Genomic DNA, 10,489 nt, shown 5'->3' with positions numbered 1-10,489 from the left:
TAATGCGTACATTTCTTACCAAGCATTGCAGCCTCCTCCTTTGTTTACCCTTCACATCACTTCCCAGCCTCCCCCCTCCCCCCCAAGGAAATAGTATCTTAATGGCTATATACAGTTAAAAAATATTTCTGCAAAATAACCACACTTGCAAACCCCCAATCTTTACACACATATAACATGCTCTATATTTGTATAGGAATTTTGCTCACTATTTGCATTTGCTAAGTTATTCTAAACTACTGTTCATAATTCTGGTGGTATATATGTTCATATTTTCATCTTGATTTGATTGCTTAAAATAAAACTTTGTGCTATTGATTTATTTGTGAATAATTTATCTGAAAATAGTAACACTCAAGTGACACAGAATATGAGCCAGCCTGGACTACATAGTTCCAAGTCCCTTTGCTGAGATTAAAAGAGTCACACCAGTCCTTCAGTGAGAGAACATCTTTAAGAGCATTGTGATTATTAGAACATGAAGGATTTCTACAACAGCCAAGCTTGGAATTTATCATTTGTGAATTATGGGAAAGCACCTTCGTTTAATCAATTTGCTTCTAAAACATTAAATACCTGTTAAGCACCTGAGAGCTTCTGGTGCTGATTAATGGCTAAGAGACCACAGATATAGAAGTCCTAGTCTAAGAGAATCACTGCATCTATAGCTGGGGTTCTGTTTGTACAAGCCCAACACATCTTCGGTTCGTCCCTCCCCTTCCAGACTGCTGGTCATTTGGGGAAGGGGCTTCCTCTGTAGCACCTTCTGCTACTGAACAAATCAACCTTCTCCACGGATGTATTGAATTTTACTTGATGACAAAAAGAATGGCCCTAAATTATTTAAGGGAGTTTAAAAGCATTTTGTTCTAATTTTTATTTCATTCTTCTGTTTGGAGTGATTTAAAAAAAAACCTAAGAGTTTAATTTAAAATTTAGATTTTATATAGCTATCACAAAAAAATCTCTTCAAAGGAAAGAGAAAATAAGTAGAAAAAAAACAAAAAAGATGAGCTCAGTCATATATGTTGGACAAAACGTATTAAAAACAAACTTGAAAGCATATCTCTTAAGCCATCAATTATTAGATATGCAAATCAAAGGACCATTTGCTTTGGTTAACAAGAATATAGAAAGAGAAAAACATTATAAACTAAAACTCATTGTAATGGATTCTCCCAAGTAGTACTGGAAAGCTCAAAATGATGTTAGTATCCAACCTTAGTTTCAGAAACTACAAGGCAGTATATTCCATCATCTGGAAGAAAACGGCAAGCCTCAGTCTAGTGGCAGAGAAGCACAACGCTGGGTGCAGGGCTCTGTCCCTCTCACCCAGAGGTACAAGGAAAGTAGGGGGATCATAAAGCAAGACTACTTCAAAAATAACAAAAATGCTGGCATTGACAACAAAAATCGAGGTATGACTCAAGTAGTAGAGCTTTCTGACTAGTAAGAATAAAGCTCCGAGTTCAATCCTCTGTATTGCCTAAAACAGTAGTACAAAAGAACAATGATTTAATGTGAGTGGTTGATAATCAACTGAAATATATTCAGTGGGGTGAGAGTATTTATTTGATTGCAAAAGATTTAAATGATCAGAGTGAAGAAATAAAAGGAAAAGCTTAGTGATGAGCAGAATGGAGCTGAAGGTAGGGTGCTAGGGATGCTCAGGAGCTACCTGTTGGCAGCTTTTATCCAAGCTCATAAAGGGAACACGAAGTGCACATTATTGATCAGCAACATAACCTCTAACAATATCTCATATAGAGATTTACTCGAGAATGTAAAGATGCACACATTGTTACAGTCTGACTGTTAGTGTACCCCATCAATTTGTGTCATGGGAGGAGAAAGAGAGGCCAGAGTTCACTTGAGGTCTTTCCTGTCCTTTGTTCCTCCCTCTTTGTCTCTGTCTCTCTTCTCTCCCACCACAGGTGGTTAACAACTAGGAAGCAGCTGCCCAAAAACCAGGAGGAGCCCTCGGTAAGCTTTCAGTCTGTGGGCATGCTGAGCTCAGGCTCTTCAGTCCCCAGAATTTGAAAGGTGCTTTTCTGTTCTTCAGCCCACACAGTGCATGCTGTTCTGTGGCAGTCTAGGAGGACTAAGGACTGGGCAAGGAGGCTCAACAACGGAACTAAGTTGGAAATGTGAGCTTATCTACCCATGAGAATCTTATCGCCTAAGTTAAAGTTCATGTACATAATAATACTGTGCAGCTATTTACATTAAGCTAGCATTATATATTGTGAGCTAAGATGATGTCTGGATATTGGAAAAGTGAAAAACCTACAAGTCGCAAAACAAACTGTGCTGTAAGATTCTATTCGTAACCCTTTATGAAGGAGGAGGAACACGCATGTATTACCCGCTGGTTGGCATGTGTAGCTGTAAGTCCATGCAGACGATGTGGATGGTGATGACCTCTGAGGGCTGGGGATTCCAGGGCAGGGGGGAAGAGGAGGCCCGCTCTTACCTCTGCAGAGCTGCACTGCAGTCCTGTCAACACAATACGTGTAATGTTTCCTAAGAAAAGGAGTTAAGTGCATTCAGGTCCTTTGGGTCAGGATCTTTGCTTTGCCACTCCCTGCAGGGGGTAGCGTCCTGTCCACTCCCGTGTGTGCATGCAGTAGTGTGTCACACACCACACACACATTCTCCCTCTTGGGAGATGGCGGGGCTTTTCTAGACAAAGGTGAAGAGAACGTTTCCTCCACTAGCCAGGGACGCTGTCACTCGTGACGATGAGCACCTGTAGCTGCCATTCTCAGGCAGGAGAGAGATTTCTCTCAGTCCTGTCTCCCCAGTAATAAACCTGAGGAACAACGGGTTCTCCCAGGGGTGGCTCAGGGGGGCCGTGGCCCTCTGGACTGCCAGGCTCCAGGTTGAGGGGTACAACCTCAGCCCAGAGAACACGCCAAGAGTCCACGGACTGTTAGGTCAGCTCCAAATGGGCTTCTGACCTTTATAAATCAACTTTTCTGAAACTGAGAGGTATTTTGTAGCATGACATCTTATTATTTGGTGTTCCCACAGAATCACACTGGGTGTCAGATTTCACTCCAACGTATTTGCTCTGTCACATTTTAAAGGCTTGAAAGCAAACATAGATTTTTCAATTTCTATCAAAACTTGGAAGCTTTCATATCAAAAGTGTTAGGTCTCATAGTATCTGCTGTGCTGTCCTTTGCAAGAATAAGAACGGGGATTGACTGCTGTCCTGCCTGTGTGACAGACAGACCCAAAGCATGGCTGAGGCAAGCAGGCCTCGAACGTCTTATAGAACTGAACCATTCCATTACCCACACCACGCCATGTCGGAAGGAACGCCAATCAGCTGTGGCACTCTGCGGCAGGATGTGTACTCAAGCTTAAAGGACCGGTGGGTCATCTCCGTTAGCATTTTTATCTGGAAAACTTCCCAGGATGACTGGAAAACATCCAGACAAACATCTTCTCCCCATTCAAAATATAAATACAGAGACAAAAAGGAAGAACGGACAAGCGAAAGAATGTCCCCATTAAGTTGGACAATGTATGCAAGTTGGAAGTAAAATCACTGCTGAAAGTTGTAACAAAAGTTATGACTAAGCAACCATAGACAAATTTGTCTCCAGCTCTATCACCTGCTAAAGAAAATAGTAACATGTTTACTAGGGATAAGAAAAACATTATCCCTAATTGGTCAGAGGCAGGACAGAAAAGGGAAAAAAGGAAAGAAAAAGAGGAGAAATGGAGGAGAGGGGGAGGGGACAGGAGCAAAGGCAAGGGGAGGGAGGACCGAGGACCGGCAGGGGAGAGGAGCTGGAGACGCCTGGCTGGGCCAGAAGCAAATGAATGACTGCTGGAGAGTTTACAGGGGGAAAGTCACTTGAGAAAAATCTGATGAGAAAATGAAGATGGGGCTATTGGAAATAGCAACTCCCGCCTATAAATAATGGAAAATACTTTCAATTGCACTATCATCCCATAAGTACAGATTTATATTGCCAAAAGGTAAACATCACAGCTCAGTTAAAGAGAAACAAATAAGAAAAACACCTGACATCTGAACTGAGAAAACATTCTCATCTAGGGCTGACAGGATTCCCTGTGTGTCTCGGTCAGCAGCCTGAAGGTCCGGTCAGGGCGAGCAGCCCGGCCTCTCCAGACTTCCCTCCTTCTCTCTAATCATTTATTTACTGCTTCTTCTCTTTTCTTTGCTATTTCCTCTGCTTTTTTTTTTGTTTTCTTCATTTCCATTTTTAAGCTATTTTTTTCCTTTGGCATGTTTCATTTCCTTTCTTGCTGAATGATATCACCCTATAATTCATGTCAGTATTTTAGGTTTTTTCAGTTTTCACTTCAAGCTTCTGCCACATACTTTTGATTTTACCTTTTTAATTAAAAATTCATAGTATGGTAAAAGCCACTCTGGTATTCATATTTGTGGTGGAAATGCCACTTGAGTAAATACATTCTCAGCCCTGTTTCCTAATGAAAATAATAGGATATATTGGAATTCTTACCATACACAAGACAAGGAAAATTATAAGGCCGTGTGAATAAATCATCAGAACTTCTGGCTTCAGATGCTAGTATGAAAACCTAAGACACACACACAGACAGCACATTTTGGCCACATTTAGCTGTAGAAGAGCATGTTACCATAGCCACAAATTTACTAAGCAATAGTCAGAGACTACATGCAGTAGAACTCTTTCTGATTGTAAAAATTTAGCTTTTCAATTTGTGTCCTGCTGCCCAGAAACCATGCAACATGTGACTCATTTCCACATCTGAATTGCTGTTCACCAGGACGGGTGCAGAGCGCTAGATGCAGGTTTTGACGCTTCCCTACCACTCAGAAGAAAGGGGGATAAAATCACAGTGCAGAATGACCTATCAATTTCTGTGACAGGTGCTAATTCAGTTTGATCCACCCTTCACCATAATTTCATTGGTGAGGAGGACATACACATTTATAACCGTGGAAGCAGGCTGCTGTTGTTCTGTTTGTAATTTAGAGCAACAAAGGATTCATTTAGATTTCCACATTAGAAGTCCCAAGGTGACCCTGTAGTGGATAGCAGCCCCCTGCTGTGAGGGACTCCTAACATAATAAAGAATAAAGCCAAACAACAGTACATCCCGCCTGGCCAGGACTCCTGGGTAATCAATTCACATATTTACTGCGGAAACAATAGCATTGTGCAAAACAGAATCATTACCACAGTTCCCTGATGAAGACCCTCGGGAGCCCAGGAAGTGCCTGCCTGGAAAGCAGTTGATTAATCTGAGTTACTGATGCTTTCTTAAAGAGTTATTGTTTTAATCATAATTAATACTAAGTACTTACTTGCGGGAAAGGTGCACGGAGAGCTAGCCTGATCTCTTTTGAGAGTCGTGGCTTTTATGCTTGGTAACTCATGGAGCATCAACAAATACATACCATAAAATAGCGAGCCAAATGGGAGAACAATAATGGTTTTGATTCCAAAAGCTGTATTTAGAATTTTATTTTCTATGCACAACATGGCATTTTAAATAAATCTCTCTCAGCTTTTGTGACCATGATGCCTTATATTTGTACCCCACAGAGAGGCGTTCAGAGCTCAGTGGAGTAGATTCCTCTACTTCTAAGGAAAGACAACCTAATTTGTATGTGTACTACAGATATACCAGAGAATGGCACAATAAATGCCATGCTATAATTAGGCAATGAACTTGAATATCCAAACACACAGAACTAGCTGGGAGCAGAGCTCACACCTACAATCCCAGTGACTTGGGAACTGAGAACGGGAGGATCAGAGTTCCAGGACAGCTTCAGTAGAAAAGTTTTCAAGACCCTTCCTCCACCCGTAGCTGGGCACAGCAATGCCCAGGCCCCCTCTCGCAATGTGGGAGATCCTGGTTCCAAACCAGCACGGGCAGGACAGGCCATGCAGCTCCACCTCAGAGGAAAGATGCAGGGTGCGGGTGTGTAACGTAAGCCTGTCATTCCCACTGCAGTGGGAAACCTAAAATATACAACCAAGATCCAGGCAGAAAGCAAGACCTCCCCAACTCCTCCCTCCCCCCACCCCCACCACACCCCAAGTTGTAAAGTTTGTTTTCAACATAGTGTCTTGTACATCTCATTGTTACAATGGGTCAACCTGTATCCTTGTTTCAGCATTTTGTTATTTCCCTTCCCCTTCCCAAATTAGAGAAGTGTATATACAAGATGCAGGGCACTGACATCAAATGCAGTGAAAACAGGGTTATGCCATAGGGGAAGAACATACAAAAGAAAAAAATCATATAGTACATTGAAAACAACAGTGATAAAGAAAAAACCTCTGTGTCCCTATCTTGGGGTTCACTTCACTTAGCATCATCTTATATGGTTATACGTACATAGATTTTGACCTTTTCTGCTTGTCTAGTAAGAATATACTAGTTATTGCAAATAAGGGAAACCATGGGACCTATGTTTCTTTGGGTCTGGCTAACTTCACTCAATATAATTGTTTCCAAGTCTTTCCATTTCCTAACAAAAGGGGCAGTGTCATTCTTTCCGATGAAGACATAGAATTCTTGATCCATTCATCTACTGAGGGGCATCCAGGTTGGCTCCATATCTTAGCTAGGGTGAATAATGCAAGCAGGAGGTCTTGAGTTCAAAAATTCCAGTACAGCCCCAAAGAAAAGGATATATGCCAAATGATTAATAAGCACGTGAAGAGGCTTCATGACGGGCAGACAGAAAAATGCAAAGCAAAACTCTACTAGCAAACTATTTTACATCCATGTAGAGACACAGATGGATTGCTTTACCAAATCTTGCTGAGAATGTAGAAGAACTAGAGCCCATCTCTTAGTATCGCCTCGTATAAAATTATAAAGTCACTTGGAAACCTAGAGGGAATTTCCTAACACTTAGAACATACACTAACGTAGGAGCCTACGTCAGGCGCAGCAACTCCTGCCCTAGCTATCAACGGAGAAAAATGAAAAGCGAAGTTCCTCACACAGATTTGTACAGAATGTTCACAGCACAGTTCATAACAACACAAATGCCCGTCCCTGGTGTGTGCATAAACGTAGGACACGTCCACACGGGGACATTTGCTTGCCAAGAAGACTTCTACATACAGTAATTATTTTTCAAAATTCTCAAGATTACACTAAAGAAGCCAAATAGAAGAGGACATATTGCCTGATTCTGTTTATGTGACATTGTTATTAGAAACCCCAGCTGTTGGTAAGCAGAGGGAGGATCTGTGGTTGCCCGGGGCTGAAGGTAGGAAGGGGTCTCAGATACCAGCAGGACATGTCTTGGTGACGGAGGTATCTAGAAGAGTCACCCTCACCTGACTCTGGGCACAATGGACATGTAATGGTACACAATTGCATGTCGTTATTAGAAATGATCAACTGTGTGATCTGCATGAGTAACTTAAATCTCACTAAAACTATCGGAATTCCTTAAACTTCTAATTGGGAGCTCTAAGTTCACAAATCTCAGTACATTTACTTTAAGAAAATAAATAAACCAGCGCACCACGATTATGAACTAAGCACAGTATCTTTCTCCTAGAAACCTTGTCCCTGTCCTCCTAAAATCACCGTCATAACTGACTGCAACTCTTTTTGAAAAGCGTGTTTCCTCCTGGTTTGTGATTCAATCTGACTTACTCAATCCATAGGCCTAGCAGTTCAAGTATCTGACACATAGAAAGATTTCCATAAACACTCTGAATCCATGGGTGGAATTTAGGAATTCAAAAGTCAGAATGAATTTCATAGTCAGATGGCCAAAATAATCTTACCAAACGAGGCTGGCAATTGAATCTTCAGGGCAAGCCCAGACAAGTTTAGTGCGGAATAAAAGCCTCATTCTTCAGAGAAAGCCAAGAAGGAAAAGCCATTTGCATTTAGGGTGAAATCTCAAGTATGCTAATTTTTAAGATGTAAAAGAAAATGAGGGATTCAAAATTCATTCTACTGAGCAGTTTTTCACAAACATTAAGTGTGCTTATTTTTTTTTCCTTGGAGTACCAGCACTAGGACTGAACTCAGGACCAGGAGTGCTCTCCTTTTGCTTTTTCCCCAAATGATGGTGTTCTGCTACTTGAATCTTAGCTCTACTTCTAGCCTTTTGGTGACGAATTGAAGACAAGAGTCTCACAAACATTCCTGTGCATAGTGGCTTTGGACCATGATCCTCTTATCTCAGCCTCTTGAGCAGCTTGAATTATAGGTACCTGGTACCCAACTAGATTTGCATTTGAAAACCGTTAACAAGCAAGAAGATGGGCCCATCTATTTCTGTGAAAGGTAAACTGTGCAAGCCCAGTGTACGGGTCCCATCTGTAATATCTAGTGTCACATCCCACAGAGGAAGACAGTGAACCCAAAGGAGAATGACCAAAATGAAAATTTTGTATCTATAAGAAATTTTCCATACTGAATGATGAATGCAGCAAAACCACATAAATTTATATCCAGCAGCGTTTAAACATGTGGTGGTTTCCGTGGTGACCTAAGATGAAGCTATGCTCTCTCTATTTGAATAGAATAGCATGTGTTTGACTTTAGGGAAATGCTGTTCAAAAATATCTTTAGAAACCCCTATTTATTTACAGATTGATATCCGAAGAAAGAACCAGTTTCCTTTTCCTTAGTCTAAGATGTAGTGATTTACCATCAAAGCACTAACATATGATTAAAAACACTCACACACTCTAAGAGTCCTTCCCAAACTTTTAACTCCTCTTGGAAGGTATTTGAGGCAACTCCGTTGGAGAGAATAAGCATTATGTCATTATGTTCTTTCTTTGCTTGCTGCTGATATGGGTGAGGATGGACTGGTGCAGTTACATTACCTTCTCAATCATTTACTTTGTGCCAGGAACTGTGTGTGGTATTCTGCAGATCTCATTTTCTCCTCACAACTTTAAGAGAAAGAAAAACCCATCTGAGATTTGTGATTTTCCTATTTGAAATGAAGAGAAGGGGGCTGAGAGTAACCAATAGCTTCTCTAACCCACTCAGCTAATCAGTCGTGCAAATGGGAGCTAAATAATGCTGTCTATTTTAGAAACTGTTCAAAAGTAACTGTTCTATAGGAATGTGATGGAGAATCTTCTTCTCCGAGCAGGCCATAGCAGTTAACACCAGGAGCAGGAAGAGCTGACATCTTAGAGAAAGGCCCTCCAACCTTCTGTTCCTCTTCAAAAGACAATTTCCATATTCTCATATACAGGCCTCTGATATACATCAACTTATTCTAAAGTCCACCTGTCATTGAATAACTGGCAGGCAGAAAAGTTAAAATTTTATTTTGTGTTGGTAAATAGCATACGTTAAATTGAAGATATATACATATATAGGGATTGTCTTATAATGTGCTAATGACTATTAACCACTATTTGAAAAATTTCCGTCTCCATCTGGCAGTCACATTTTATAAGAAGTGAATGAATTCTCCAAACCTACTTGTAACCACATACATTTGAAGAGGAATACAAAGTGTCTCAATAAAAACTGGGAACACATCACAGTGAAATCTGACATACAGGAAAATAAAGCACACAAATTGAAATTGAAAAATGCTAGAGAATCAGGAAGAATAAAGAAAATACATTAATGTAAGTGGTAAGATGAATAAAATTTACAACTATTATAGAAGGAAAGACAGGTAACACTAATAAAAGAGAAGGTGCTAATAGACTCTACTTTTGTTAATCAAATGGAGTACAGAGAATGCCTAAGGGAAACATGGCAAGTTTTAATGTAGAATACACGTATTTTAAATCTTACATTACAAAGTATATGTTTTTGAGAATATTAACAAACTTTTCTCTGTAATGGAAATAAGTAAATAGAATTTGAAATCACAAAAATAAATAATAGTAAACATCTCAATAAAGGTTACTGATGAAGTTATTTTAATGTATGTGATGAAGTTCTTGAACAATTATTAAGAAAAGGAAAAGAAGAGCTATCTGTAAATCATCATTAAGGAAAGAATGAATGGAGCTGCATTTAGGAGAGTTTGCTATTAGGGACAAAGGTGTTTGGGTAATGCATGCCTCATGAGGGCAGTGTCAGCAGGTGGGGTCTTTGGACATGGTTGGACTGTGAAGAAGGAGCCCCCAAGAATGAGATTAGTGCGTTGCTTCTGCTGGATGCAGATACAAGACAGCAGGCAGACAGCTCTCATTGGGAACCACCACGCGGGCTCTGCGACCGTGGCTTCCAGCCTATGGAACTGTCAGAAGTAAATTACATTGTTTATAAACCACCTACTATTTTGTTATGGTAACACACGGTGACAGAGACAGTTAGCATTAATATTTGGAAGACAGGGAAAATGTCAGTAACTTACAATGTTTAAGAGTGCCAGGTGCCAGGAGAGAAAGAGCAAAGCTTTGAAAAACAAATTGTGCTAATTCCCTGTGTTACGCATCCTGTGGATGAGAAGAGGCGGGAGATTTTATGTTTCTTTTTTTTTTTTTTTGGG

The 10,489-nt window shown here is 40.5% G+C and overlaps 1 protein-coding gene across 1 annotated transcript in view; it reads right to left on the bottom strand.

Annotated features, from left to right (window-relative positions):
* Park2 (parkin RBR E3 ubiquitin protein ligase) overlaps positions 1 to 10,489 on the bottom strand; it is a 1,020,418-nt gene that overhangs the window by 404,246 nt on the left and 605,683 nt on the right. The window lies entirely within an intron of this gene.

Source organism: Dipodomys ordii, unplaced genomic scaffold (genome assembly GCF_000151885.1).
Source record: "Dipodomys ordii isolate 6190 unplaced genomic scaffold, Dord_2.0 Scaffold77, whole genome shotgun sequence".
Lineage (NCBI taxonomy): Eukaryota > Metazoa > Chordata > Mammalia > Rodentia > Heteromyidae > Dipodomys > Dipodomys ordii.
The sequence above is the reverse complement of the archived record's forward strand: the minus strand, read 5'-3'. Positions and strand labels throughout refer to the sequence as shown.